The sequence below is a fragment of the Crinia signifera genome, chromosome 2 (assembly GCF_055691185.1).
Source record: "Crinia signifera chromosome 2, ASM5569118v1, whole genome shotgun sequence".
NCBI lineage: Eukaryota > Metazoa > Chordata > Amphibia > Anura > Myobatrachidae > Crinia > Crinia signifera.
In genome coordinates this window covers 318,414,997-318,430,558 of record NC_139218.1, presented here as the reverse complement: position 1 = coordinate 318,430,558, position 15,562 = coordinate 318,414,997, and positions in this window count along the sequence as shown.

Genomic DNA, 15,562 nt, shown 5'->3' with positions numbered 1-15,562 from the left:
AAACCCCATCCAAATCTGATTATCTCTGCACAAGTAACACCTGCCTCACCTGCAGTGCACATGGTTTTGTCCATCTAAGAAATATTTGGCCAGAAAGAGAGAACTAGAATAAGGGCCTCAGTTCCTGCTGGAGACTGCTGAACAAATTGCCCTGACAAACACACTAACCTTTTCTTCACCGCGTCCCAAGTTCTGACCACTGGTGACACCTGGTTCACTTCCTCTGTGATCTTGTCCCAAAGGTTTCTCCTTGCACTGGCACCTGGCTTCCTGGTTGCCAATTCAATCCATTCGCGTGCCCTGGGCACGAGAATTCGCATTTCGGCCTCTACAAATGCAGGGTTTCTCCTTCTGGTGGTGGTATCCTGCTCAGTCATCACCCTAGATGTTGCAGCACGTTTTCTGGTGGCCCCAGCTCTCTCACCATGCACCTGCTGGGTCACACCTGTTTGGAGAGATGCAACCTCTTGTTCTGGCTGGCTGCTTGGCCCTTGTGGAGCTGGTGGAGGTTCACCAGGGCCTGTTACTGAGGGGCCCGCTTGATCTTGCAGGCGACTCCTCTCTTGGGCCCTCCTTCTCCGCTCCTCTTCCCTCTTCTGTAATGCTTGAAGCATGGATTCGGCTTGTGCTCTCTGCAGAGCGTCCTCTGCTGCTGAATCGTCAGAGTCAGACATGTTTGCAGCAATTGTGGCCTGCATCTGACTGAATATTTATATGTTAATCTCCCGCCACGAACAAGGGGGCGTATATTTTTCCCCGCAAGGTATATGCAAATTTACGCCGATATTTCCCGCCGATAATTGCCGCTTAAATTACGCAGGTCTCAATGCACCTGATCAATCACCCGTATATGTATCTACTCAGGTTGTGGAGCATTGTGGGCTACATCGTGAAATGTGTGCACCTGTCATTCCAATGATGAGTGTTGTCAGCTGGTATCTGTTGGAGTTCGTGTATGCTTTGTGAGTCACATTTCAAAACATCACGTTATAATGCTTTCCTTACATATGTAATGTGTATGAAATTGTCATACAGCAACATGTTGCATTGTGGCCCTTTAGGCAGCGTAGTTATAAGTAGAGTGTTGCGTGTATCATTTTCCGCCTACTGTATATACAGTACTCCTCCCCATGCATATCGCTGTATCGTGCCCCCTTTAAGCAGCGTAGTTATAAGTAGACGGTTGCGTGTATTAATTTCCGCTTACTATATATATATACAGTACTTCTCTTCATGGCAATTGGTGTATTGAGCCCCCTTTAAGCAGCGTAGTTAGGAGTAGACGGGGTGCGTGTATTATTTTCCGCACACTGTAAATACAGTACTTCTCTCTTCATTGAATGCATGCTGTTGGTTGTGGTGTGTATATCGGAACGGTCCGCGTAAGTTTCTATTCGCATCCAGTTTGTTAATATAAGAGGGATTAATAAAGTTAATACCAAACAAACAATTTTTTCGACCAATCAGCAAGCACCAAAAGTGATATATGTACCTGCAATTAATAACTGCGCCATTGCCAATATGACTTCTACAAGAGCCAGGCCCTTTTCTACATGTGAGCTTTTGGCCCTGGTGGAAGTGATGGATCGTCACCTGGGGCCCAGGGGCCCATATGTATCTAATGCGGACAAGCGGCGGGCGTATAATGCTGCCCGCCGCCTGATATTTTCAACAACCGGCGTCCGCAGAAGCCTGGGACAGGTTGAGCGGCGCTGGTCCGACCTGCGCCGGCGGCAGCCGGTTCTACTCAGCAGCCTTCGCCGCCATATTGCCCGATGTAAGTTTTGATTACTAGTATGTCAGCGTTTTTTAGCAATGTTTGGTGTACTTTTTATAAATATGTTCCTGAGTATGGGGGTGTATATGGGGGTGTATAGGGGGTGTATATGGGTGTATAGGGGGTGTATAGGGGGTGTATAGGGGGTGTATATGGGTGTATATGGGGGTGTATAGGGGGTGTATATGGGTGTATATGGGGTGGTATAGGGGGTGTATATGGGTGTATAGGGGGTGTATAGGGGGTGTATAGGGGGTGTATAGGGGGTGTATATGGGTGTATATGGGGGTGTATAGGGGGTGTATATGGGTGTATAGGGGGTGTATATGGGTGTATATGGGGGTGTATAGGGGGTGTATATGGGTGTATATGGGGGTGTATAGGGGGTGTATATGGGTGTATATGGGTGTATAGGGGGTGTATAGGGGGGTGTATAGGGGGGTTTAAGTAGTTGATCAGTTTTTGGGTGTAGGATATCAAATAGTTTGCATGATAAATGTCTGAAATTTCACAGCAATGATAATTTTGAAGGTTATGAGCATGACTAATGTGAATTTTTCTTTCCCCCTTTTTTATGAAACCCAATCTTCGATTTCTATGCCATCAACATGAACATTTCAGCACGGGCAAGGGCACGCATTGAAGCCCGGGAGCAGGCAGCCCGGGACCAGGCAGCCCGGGACCAGGCAGCCGAGGAGGAGGAGGAGGAAGAGGAGGAAGAGGAGGAGGAAGAAGAGGAGGAGGAGGAGGAGGAGGAGGAGAAGAAAGAGGAGGAGGAAGAGGAGGAAGAGGAGGAGGAAGAAGAGGAGGAGGAGGAGGAGGAGGAGGAGAAGAAAGAGGAGGAGGAAGAGGAGGAGGAGGAAGAAGAGGAGGAGGAGGAGGAGGAAGAGGAGGAGGAGGAAGAAGAGGAGGAGGAAGAAGAGGAGACCCAGGGTGCAGTTTTCACCCACACAATTTCCCCATCCCCCACCCCCTCCACAACCCCCCCCCCCTCCACAACCCCCCCCCCCCTCCACAACCCCCCCCCCCTCCACAACCCCCCCCCCCTCCACAACCCACACCCCCCCCCCTCCCCACCCCATTTCCAACCCCCCTACACCTCTCCACCACCCACCCCCAAACCTCTCCACTCCCCAGTAACACCCAGTACCTCGGGCCAAAGACCAGGACCATCCTCCTTGCTCCTGCCTTCCCCAACCACTCCACAGCCAACCAGCGGCGCCCAGGATGGCTCAAGTAGCCGTAAGTAAATAATGTGTCTAATGTTGACCTACACATTTCTACACATAAGCAATCACAACAACCACATATGTGTATCCAACATCAACATTAGTTGCAACATATCACTGCAGGGCGACCATGAGGTGTGTCCTGTCCTTCTCCAGGAACAAGGGTCCCCTTGGTGGTTTTTTTGAGTGTGTCCATGCCTCACCCCTTGAATAATTGACATAACAGTACATCCAATGAGATATCCGACATTAGTGGTGTGGTAGTTATGTGGTGTTGGGTAACTCCAGTTCCCAGCATGATGTGCAACACAGGGCCAGATTATAATGGAGGCGCAAGGGGTCAGTGCCCCTGGGACCCCCTCTAGCTATGGGCCCCCTGTGGTTGTCATTTTTTTTTTTTAAAAAGACAATGTTTAAGTTATGTTTTTTTTTTTGTTGCTAAATGTTTTGCGCATGGGTGGGGTAGTGCTGCAGCTTCACCTATCTGCCAATGTGACAATGATTTATGGTGCTGAGCATCGGGAGGCAAGGCACACTGATTGCACAAGTGTGCAGTGCTTTTCTGGGAGTTGACTAAGTCCCATGACACTTTGCACCAGAGGACAGAGGCTGAGAAGTTTGTGCTGAGCTCTGATTGGTGGAGCTCATTACATACTTCTCAGGTCCATGGAGAACAGCAGCAGCAGCTTAGTCATAGGAGGGTTTTTAATCAGAGGCAGCACTAGGACTGTGAGGTCTCCTCCAGAGTAAGGGGCAGAGGGACAAACACAGGCTTTTCATGTGGTGTGTGTATATATATATATATATATATATATATATGGTGTCTATTATTATTCCGAGTGCCGCCAACCCCCTGTCTATATATATATATATATATATATATATATATATATATATATATATATATATATATATATATATATATATATATATATATATATATATATATATATATATCCCCTGCAGGTAACCATTGACCAAGTTTATTCTGCCTTTACTCTATGTTTTGACAGTATAATATTCGGCCATGCAGTGTGCGGCCAGTAATGACAAGTGCAAGGGGGCCCCCCGCTCTAAAGTACCCCGGGCCCCCCAAAGGCTTAATCTGCCACTGGTGCAACTTAAATGTCGAGATTGTTTTGGTAATAGTGTGTGAGGCCATGCGGATGCATGCTTTACAAACTATTTTAAATTTAGGACATTGCTGTACAAATTATAGGCCTACAGCTGTAGGCCTATAATTTGTACAGCAATGTCCTAAATTTAAAATAGTAAGGAGTGCTTAAGCCACAACAATGTCATAACCCTTAAATAGCACAGGCTAATTGTGAGGTTAGAGGACAGTCCCCCAAAAACAAAGTACCAATTGGGATACAGCATACATTCATTGATGAAGGAGTAATTGAATTAATGTTATTTACTATGTACAGTATGTGTGTGTTAACATATTTTTTTTTAGTACTGTGTTTACAGCAGACCCATCTTCAATGTAGTTTAAAAATGTATGTGCCCTTCACACATAACTCACAACTTTTTATTATGTACAAATACAACAAACATTTGTTTATGTTATATATTTTTTTTTTTTTTTATCCCTTCACTACAGACACTGAACAGCAGCAGGAGGAGGTGGCAGCCCTTATTCGGGAGATCTTCCTGACCCTTTTTTATTTGCAACTTCTTTTTGGCCTACTGGAGGCCCGCATTTAATTTTTTTTTATCCCCCCCCCCCTTATTATGTTTGTAAGAAATAAAAGTTGATATTGTATTATAAATTGCCTGTGTTTTTAATAATAAATATGTTAGAGGGCTTGTAAGGGTAGGTACATACAGATGTGTAATGTAAGTTATATTAGTAATTTGAGGTGAGGGGTAATGATTGATGTGTAAATGTGTGTGTTTTTGAGTAAAATAACACATAGTGAAAATGCATGAATGTTTAATGTTTTTCGATTAAAACATCACACATAACATCAGGGTAGGTATACATGTTACACATTTTGGACAAACTAATTATGGACATAATTTAGTACATATACAGAAACACCAACATAACTTGATTTAAAAGTAACAGCAATATGGGGACACATAGATAGTGATTAAAATGCCACATTAGAACATAACAAATATACATGTAATGTGGTTTAAAATGTAGTTTTATTAGGTCTTTATTAAGGTAGACAATTGAGTTAATAGAAAACAATAAGTGAATAACAAATAGATTAATTAATCAATTGTCAGATTAGTAGTTGAGAGGCAAGATTTGCAGGTCCATATATGTGAAGGGTATGCCAGCGTGCACGGACGTACGCTCACTCTCACGAGCGGTGACATAAGCTGAGTTTTCCATTGAAAACAATAGGGACCCGTCCGTGCAAGCTGGCGTACGCTCAGATCGCCGCAAGAAGGCGGTGGGGAGACGGAGGAAAGACGGCCGTAGACGGCGCCGTACGCTCAGTCGTACGCTAGTCGACGGAGTGTAAGGGCTGGGCCGACCGCGTACGTTGCCGTACGCTCATTTGTACACCACTCCCCTTCTACGTTATTTCTGCCCGTACGCAAGCGGCCGATTTGTGGGCGGACTTAACCCTAACGGCCGCGTACGGCTAGCGTGCGGTAATTGTGAACGTACGCACGTTTGGCCGCTCCGATCAGAATAAGGCCCATTGTCACACTGGTAAGAGTATGAGTGCAGATTTTTACATTTTCCTCTTTATCTGTGGATTCTGTATAGTCTTTCTGAAAAATGATGGGGAGTTGTTAACTGGACCATACAGAGAGATATTACCCTTTAAAGATGTATACGCAACAAATCCAAACTCATAGCACTGTGAATGAGCGATCAGACAGGCAGCGTATAAATAGTAAAGCTGATAAATCAGCAGTCAAGGGGTGTTATGCCAAGATGATGATTAATTATAACTTGTGACAGAGTTAAACTAACAAGTGATCTGACTCCCTTCTCTCTACATATCCCACCTCCCCACAGAGCACTTGGATACAAGTGGAAAAGAACATATAAAACAAGACTTGCATTGAGGACTCTGCGGTCGCCCCCCAGTAAACACTGTGTAAGCCTTTAAAGAATGTGTTTATCTGGGGGGAGCGGTGGGGATTACCACGGTAAGCGGGGAAGCTAACGGTGGGTTTAATGAGTCTAATCCCAGCGTGATTAGCAGGCTCAATGCAAGGGCAGCAGCACAGTGTACAGGGAGGGAGCTCTCCTCTGCGGAACCCCTGGTGTTGCTTTAACACCCTACCATCATACCACCCCCTTCCCTATCCTCCAGCTTCTATCCCAATTTATAGTGCATGAACGGCACAGGTAGAGTGAAAAAAAGGTACACAAACACATCAACAGACACATAGCTGCTCTCTCAGAATGCAGTGTAATTACTGACATGGGTCATTTCACCATGAGACTTAAGGTACAAATAAACTAGGGCCGGCCAAACCGGTCCCCGAGATCTACCAACGGTCCACGTTCTCCAAACCACCTAGCTGGTGCACTGCTGTAGTCATTACTAACTATCACATTTCCCAGACTTCCTAGCTGGTGCACTGCTGTAGTCATTACTAACTGCCACATTTCCCAGACTTCCTAGCTGGTGCACAGCTGTAGTCATTACTAACTGTCACATTTCGCAGACTTCCTAGCTGGTGAACAGCTGTAGTCAATACTAACTGCCACATTTCCCAGACTTCCTAGCTGGTGCGAGCTGTAGTTATTACTAACTGTCATGTTTCCCAGACTTCCTTGCTGGTGCACAGCTGTAGTCATTACTAATAGTCACATTTCGCAGACTTCCTAGCTGGTGAACAGCTGTAGTCATCACTAACACATTTCGCAGACTTCCTAGCTGGTGAACAGCTGCAGTCATTACTAACTGTCACATTTCCCAGACTTCCTAGCTGGTGCACTGCTGGTGTCATTACTAACTGCCACATTTCCCAGACTTCCTAGCTGGTGCAAGCTGTAGTTATTACTAACTGTCACATTTCCCAAACTTCCTTGCTGGTGCACAGCTGTAGTCATTACTAATGCTGGCCACACATCAGACCAACTTTTCTCCAACCATCCAACTAGTTGCTTGGATGGAATAAAAATGTGGTAATGTATGGAAGCAAAGGACATGTGCAAACCCATGAAAATGGACAAAAACATTCAGTCAAATTGTTTAAATCAAACAGGTTCAACTACAGTACCGCGTCCGAGTGACAGTTTTTGTCCTTTTCGAGATTTTGGGAGCAAATTTCTGTAGTAAATATTACATTTGCTCCCATCCAGTACCAGATTTTTATTCCATCCAAGTAACTAGTTGGATGGTTGGAGGAAAGTTGGTCTGATGTGTGGCCAGTATTACAGTCACATTTCCCAGACTTCCTAGCTGGTGAAAAGCTGTTGTCATTACTAACTGTCACATTTTCAAACTGCATTCATTCCTACAATAGTTTCACAGGTTTCCTGAAAAACATGAACTGTTGGTAGATCTTGAGGACAGGATTGGCCAGCACTGAAATAAAGGAACTGGGTAAAACTCTCCACTAATCTCAGTTTGACCAAATTAACAAACCATTTTACAGTGCAGCACTACCAAATTCGGATATGTACTGAAAGGTATACAGTGTCTAGTGGTCGATAATCATTAGGTCAACACCAAAAAAGTCAAAATGAAAAAGGTAGGCATGTTTTTTTTTTCAATTTATTTTTCAATGACATGGACCATCAATTAGTGTAGCGCGTACCCTAGCATGGAATGCTTCGCTCACAGTGCTTCAGGCAAGGTGCCTCAGTGCGCTTGTCACACTTTACTGTTCCCAATCAGAGTCCACGTGGATGCACAAGTTTTTATAAAAAGTTCACTAAATGTGAAAAGTGAAAAAAAAAAAAAAAAACAGTTTTTAATGTGTCGACGTTTAGATTGTGTAGACATTTTGCATGTCAATATTTTGGTGCTGACCTAGACACTGTAGACCAGGCATGTCCAAACTATGGCTCTCCAGCTGTTGTGAGACTACAAGTCCCATCATGCCTTGCCACAGTTTTGCTATTAGGGAATAATAAAACTATGGCAAGGCATGCTGGGATGTGTAGTTTCACAACAGCTGGAGGGCCATAGTTTGGACATGCCTGCTGTAGGCCTTTCAACCGAATATCACCAAAATCACGGTTATATCTGATCTAGCAAAGAATAAAAGGGTGTTCGATGAGCATTCACAAATGTGTTAAGTCATTAGTTGCAGTCAGTTTCCATTGGATTGGATAAATACAACCTAGTCTAATTAGTGTTACTTGGATATCCACTTGTGGTTTAATTGCTTTCATATTTGATCAGATTGCAACAATTCAATCTGATCAGTCTGTAAAGGTGCGTATACACTGACTGATATATTGGTTGTTCATTCAAACGGACCAGACTGTTCCAGAGATATGTTTGTGAACGGCGTTATTTACAGACATATCATGCTGGCTCTGCAACACAGCCGATGGCCAATATATCTAAACATATATCAGCGCATCGGGCTGTGTGTATGGGCGATCTGCTGACTGCCCGTACAGCTGCAGCAGGAGCCAGTGATGATTGACAGCTGAATGGGCGGATATGGCAAATACATCATTTGATCTGCAGGTATATCTTCAAGTGTGTGGACACAGCCTTGGTGCTCCAGTACAATAGTAGACAAGGTAGGTAAACAACTGACAGATTTGTAAATGACAAGAAAAATTCTAACGATAGAAACGATCATGATAATGGGATGTGGTTAGCATCGCCACGGTCAGGATGCTAGTATCCTGACTGCTGTCAGAACAACGGTGCCAAAATATACATACCCTCCAACATGTCCCATTCCATTAGGTAACAAATGCTCTGTTCCTGGACTTCCCTGCCAGTGGCAGTTACAGAGGTGGGACTCCAGCACAGTCCAGAATTCAAAGAGGGGGGGGTCACATCAACTGCCAGTGAGTCCAGGGCAGTGATGTTTGGTGTGGCTCCCCTTTTTGAATATTGGACTGTGCTGCAGGCTCACAACTGCCACTGGCAGGGAAGTCCAGCAACAGAGCATTTTGTACTTAATGGAATGGGTCATGTTGGAGGGTATGAATATATATATATAAATATAACCGCTGGCATCTTAATTAGTAAGTAGGCAGGGAAGGATAACGTATGTGTATGTGTGTGTGTGTGTGGGGGGGGGGGGTTAGGCTTTTCACAAGTGACTTACAAGGGGTGATGTGGAGAGAGTTAGGTTACATATGGAGCCCCTGTCAGTATTCTCCATAGTAGGTTCCAGAGTCATCTTCTGACTGCCAGCATCCTGAGCTCAGGAATATCATGTGTCCATTGATCACACCTGGGGATAGATGCACTAAGTTTCAACAGCCCGATGTATCAAGCTTACAGAAAGTGATAAAATGGAGAGTGATAAACAGGCAGCCAATCAGCTCCTACCTGCCATGCTACAAGCTGTGTTTGAAATATGCTAGGTAGGAGCTGCTTGGCTGCCTTTTTATCACTGTCCAGTTTATCACTTTTTGAAGCTTGATACATCTGGCCCCAAAAGTGATAAAATGGAAAGTGATAAACCACCATCCAATAAGCTCCTACCTGTCATGTCACAGACTGTATTTGAAAAATGTCAGACAGGAGCTGATTGGCTGGCTGTTTATCACTTACCATTTTATAACTTTTGAAGCTTAGTGCATTTTGCCCCAAATGTGGAGTGCAAACACTGCATCAGAGTTTCTCAAACTCTGTAATTACGTGTAACCCTGCTTTAGGCTTCTCGTGATAGAAGAATTGTGGGAATAGCTTTATCCTTACATTATACTGCATTCAGTAAGATCCCACCTCAGAGCAACAACCTGTGACTTTTCTGTCAGTTGTCTTGTGGATCTGGGTATACAGCAGCATTGAAATATATGTGACAGAAAATAATGATCTGAAGGGTGCTCAAATATGGTGCCTGTGTTCAGTCAGTTCCAGAAAAATGTCACCACATTTCTAGATACAGAAGAAATACCACGATGTGGACTATATTATACCCAAGTGTCTGCGTATTTGTCTATTCCACCTAGTGACGTGTGACAGTATGCCCGTGTGTCTCTCTGCATTAGCTGCTTCTATAAAGCTAAGTGGGTGATTTCAGGGCAGTTTCTAAGCGATCTGACATCACTCCTTGTCTTGGGGCCATAGCGATAGGAATGCGTGGCCCCACACGTCACTATCACCCTGGTTATTAAGATCCAGCATGCTGCATAAATCTAGTCAATCGCCGGTCAGGGCCAGTGTTCTCACCGGTGAACACTGGCCCTGACAGAAGGCTCAGCACTCATCGCTGTTTGCTGAGCGACCTAGCATCACTCAGAACGCTCAGCAAATCTCCCTGTGTGTAGGCCGCTTAAGGCTAGCGGAGGGAATGTTAGATACTGTACATGCATGTTTGCTATATAGTTTGTGTAAAAGCATATACCAGCACTTGTGTGTGTATTTGCATTGGAGGTTGTGGGTGTGTGTGTGTGTGTGTAGATACAATTGTAAGATTTCTGTTTGACACTGTGTTTGTCTAGATATCCGTATGTGTGCCAGAGTGTGTGTATTTATGGCTGTATCTGGGATTGTGCGTATCTTCAGGGCACTGGGCTTTACTCGCTGTCTTCCATGTGAAGTGTTTGCCAAGAGTGAATAGTTCATGATTGTTAACCAGTTAATGATCTTCTTCCTCTCCTGATACCTGGCCTTTGTTTGGCCATCTTTATTAACCATTGAAACCGAGAAGTCTTTGTATTCAAAGCGGAACCAGTTTTATTATCTACACTCCTGGTCTCTCCCAGAAGAGATTGTGAAGAGAAAAAGAATAAGAAAAGTTTGTTTCAAGGGGGATGTGAAATTAGTAATGCTGTGTAGCCTGGCATTGCCACAATACCCAACTGCGCACATATTGGCCAATAATGGTAGTTCTGACATCGCAAGTTTTCCTTTGCACTTTTATGGGGTCTATTGCATTGATATTGCATTATGGGGTCTATTGCCCTCTCCTACCCCATTAGTGATTATATTAGTGATTATTATACACGTTAGTTGTGTAACTGTAGGAAGGAAAACATCACAACTTTTAGGGGGCAATTCAATTATTGATGATGTCCACGAAGTGCCATTGGAACAACATGGGGCAGACATAATACTTGGCCCTTGCAGGCAACAACATGGCCAATTGCTCCTCTGCGTAGGAAAATGCCTTGTGTTACTGCACCATAATCCCCAGGGATTTGCACAGTCATACACTTCGACCGCATATTTCTTAGAATATACTTGTTAGATTTGAGTGCTTGTATAGTGCTACCAATGCCCTAGGTCCCTGCCCTCTGTATCATTCTCTTCACAATGGGCCAGATCTACTAAAGAGGCATACACACATGGTGAGATTTTGGCTACTGATGATTTTGACTGTGCAATTTCCCCTTGAAGTACATGGAGCTGATTTGTGCACTTGCGATTCTCACTACAGTATGTTGAATTTGGCCTATGGTCAAATCCATTTTATGCAACATAGTCAAAATTGCCTTGCCTGCACAGTCTAGTTTTACTTGCGAAAGCGACCTCGCAGGGCCATCGGTATCACAAGCAGTACAAACACTGTCCGATTTTGGCTAACTCTTCTTACGATTTTGACTATATACTCAAAATCATAAGCCACAATTGCACCGTGTGTATGCACCTTAAGCTTGAAAAGTGATAAAATGGAGAGTGATAAACCACCATCCAATCAGCTCCTATCTGTAATTTTTCAAACCCAGCCTGTTTACACTGCCCCTCAGATTTGGGTTATTTCTGGGTAAGCTCTAAATAGAACTGACTCAGGTATAACCCGGGTCCGAGGTGCAGTCTATAGACAGTGATTTGGAGTAGCACTTAAGTGTATTTTCACTATGTGTTAAGACACAGGACCACTACATTAAGATTGTGTAGATGCAAATTAAAAACCCCGCTCTGAGATATGTCTTTTACTGAGTTACACAAATCTGGAATCATGCTTGACTATTCTTCCAGGCTGTACCTATGTATATGTCAGCACCATTGGTATTGGTGCTAGGGCACACTAATAAATGAGGTTTGAATATGTGGCTGTTAAAGAGCATACATTTCTCACAAATAGCAAGTTACTTTGTCATTGTTATGATCCTTAATACACACCCTGTCCCAGTTAATGTTTAATAGAGGTCTTTCATTTATGTATTTAGCTTATAGGTTAAAGATTTCGCTCAGTGCAAAGATGTGGGTATGCCAGTGCCGCCCCCACTGGTCTATGTTCTAGTGACAGTATACATATATGCAGTGGCAGTTTTTACCCATGGGCTGCAGCCCAGGTAAAATCAGCCACTGCGTGAAGCCAGATGCAGTCTGTGATATTGAACTGCCTTCACTTTGACTGGCAGTGACTTCCTATTGGAAGTCTGACCTGACAGTCACCCAAGGCAGTCTGATTGGGAGGTGTTCCCTCTATGGGCTGCTGCGGGGGTAGCCCATAAAAACAGGTTATGCGCATGCGCAATACCGAGGACGATACTGTGTATGCGCCAGACCCGGGATCTGAAGCAGCCCATAGAGGCTGAGGGCCTGCGCATATGTAGTCCCAAAGAAGCACTCGCTGTTCCTGTATCCGTGACAGGACCGGCAGAGCAGCAGCGGCGCAGACCATAGGGCACTGGCGGTAGGGACCGGCAGCAGAGGGGGTGAAGGAGCAGCATCGCAGAAGCCTCCTTCCTCCACAGAGGTCAGAGCCACCACTGCCTCTCTGTACTAATAGCGGAAATAGAAGTTTATTAAAGGAACTGAACAGATCAGTCTACAAATTACTACTATTCAAAACCTCATGGTTTATATTTAGTTTGTGAATTTTTATATTTTAAATGAGTATATGAAAACTGAAAAATATATTTATTTCAAACATTTCCCCAATGCCTGATCACCTTTCATAAGCAATAAACCAAAAGAATAAAAAGAAAATATAAAAAAAGTCACAAATAAGTGTGCCTGCTTCCACCTGCTGGCCAGTGTGCAGAACAGCTGGAGAAAGTAAAGGTGTTCTACGAAGAGTAGCTGTCAGGATGCAATGCTCCAGTGCTTATACATCACAGATAGGAGCAATGAAGTCATATTTACTCTGGGTGATGGGAGAATGAGGAAGACTGATATTTTATGTATTAAGATGTTTGATTCTGTGGCAGGCATGTTCTTTGCTCATTCCCGATGCTTAAAGAGCTTGGAGATGGAAATGATGAGGGGCTTCTCACCCCCCTAGCTAAACTATGGGCCAGATTCAGAGTTGCGGCATTCTTTTGCTGCTAAGTCCCTGTCCCAATGCTTCTTGAGATTGATTATATGCCCCATAATATGCCCCATAATATGCCCTCCATGTCAAATTACACCACATTACAATGCCCCAGTTTACATTCTGCTACATTATAGTGCCTCCAGTTCATATTATTCCACATTACAGTGCTCTAGTTTTTATTATCTGACATTATAATGCCGTTCATATTACAATGAGCAGACCAGATTATGGCATATTACAGTGCTTTCCAGTTCATATTGTGCCCTATTACTAACATCTCACTGAGTCCTGGAGGAGGGAAACCCCTTTATTGGGGGGTCACCACTTCCCCAGGACCCCTGGTCAGGCTGACTGGTCGATAGGATTAATGCATTGGCCGGGGGGACTTGTATAAAAAGTCTCCCCCCGGCTGTGACATTACCCTGCTGGCTGGTTGGGCCTGGGGCTAGTTCTTAAAATACGGGGGACCCCTATTCATTTTGTTCCCCGTATTTTGGGAACCAGACCTGGCCCTGGAGCCTGGGGCTCGTTTAAAAACTATTGTCTAAAATTGTGGAACTATGAGTCCCAGCAAGCCTCCCCCGCATTCTGGGACTTGGAGAACCACAAGTCCCAGCATGCAGGGCATTAAAGGGCCCACTGGAACTTGTAGTTCCACAGTAATAGAAATAGTTAACAAAACACAAACTGACACCCATGAAAAATAAAAAAGTTTAATACATCCAAATCACACACATACTGATACTTACCTTTCTTGAGCCCATAGGTAGCCCTGGGGCTCCAGGGTCTGGGGCTCCAGGGTCCTGGGCCCGGTGATCCTGGGTCCGGCGATCCTGGGTCCAGGGTCTGTAGAAATCCTTTGGGGGACCTGTGGAAGTAAATTCTACTTACTCAGGTCCTTCGGCGAAGATCGGTCCTCTTGGGTCTGCCGTAGTCCCTGGGATCTTCAGAAAATAACAAATCGCAAGTGTCCCCATAACCATCGCACTGATGGCGAGGCGCTGAAGTTTCATCTTCAACTCCTCTCATCCAAATGATTCTATTGGCCACCTAGCAGCCAATCAGGAGCCAAGAAATTCTGGCCAGGTAAGTCCTGGAGGAGGGAAACCCCTTTATTGGGGGGGGGGTCCCCACTTCCCCAGGACCCCTGGCCAGGCTGACTGTTCGGTAGGGTTAATGATTTGGCCGGGGGGACTTGTATAAAAAGTCTCCCCCCGGCTGTGTCTGTTAGGATTGCTGCCTGGGCGCTGGATGAAACTACTGGAGGTAGGGAGCTGGAGGTCAGGCTTGAGCCTGTAGCCGGGACCGCTGGTTAGAACGGCTACAGCGAACCCTACACTGACTCTATTGAGTACCCCGGGCAGATGACAAACCTCTGCTGGAACTAGGCTTCACCTGTGGCCACCGTGTCTGAAGGAGCGAGTTAGGCCCGCTCCAACCTCGATGCAGCCAGGTCTTATGGATGGACAAAAGGTGAGCGATCGTCAGGGGTAACTCAAGAGGATAATCTAACTAATGGGCCTTACTGAAAGATGCCCCTATCTGCCGTCACCTGGCCAATGACGGGAATGCGACCCAGTCGCAAGCACAAGAGACAGAGTATGGGGAATCTCCACACAAAAAGGAGACAATGCTAAGAGGCGAATCCCCAAAACAAAACCAGTACTGAATGGGGGAGGCCCTGCCTATTAAATGCATAGAAAGGGCAAGCAAAAGGAAACGAAGATAAATAACTGGTAACTACCAGAGGGAGGAAATGGGCTTGGCCCAAGGCGGGGCGCAGTCCTGAACCCAAACAATCTAAACAACGGGCTGAACGGCCCAATAACTAAAAGAGCTTGGCAGCTCTCCAAAAGAACAAAATGGAAAATAACCTGGCTCCACAGGAGCACTTACGTGAACAGAGATGGGAATAACCAGTGACACAGACCTACCACTGGAGGCCACCAGTGAGTCAAATGCCAAACACAAACTGAACAGAAAACAAAACAGACAACCATTCAACCTGGTTCCTGACAGTGTCATTACCCTGCTAGCTGTTTGGGCCTGGGGCTGGTTCTTAAAATATAGGGGACCCCTATTCATTTTGTCCCCCATATTTTGGGAACCAGACCCGGCCCTGGAGCCTGGGGCTGGTTTAAAAAAATCAGTGGAGCCCTACTCAAATGTTTCCCTGACTATTTAAAACCAGCCCTGGCTCTTTAAGCCTAGTGCTGGTTAT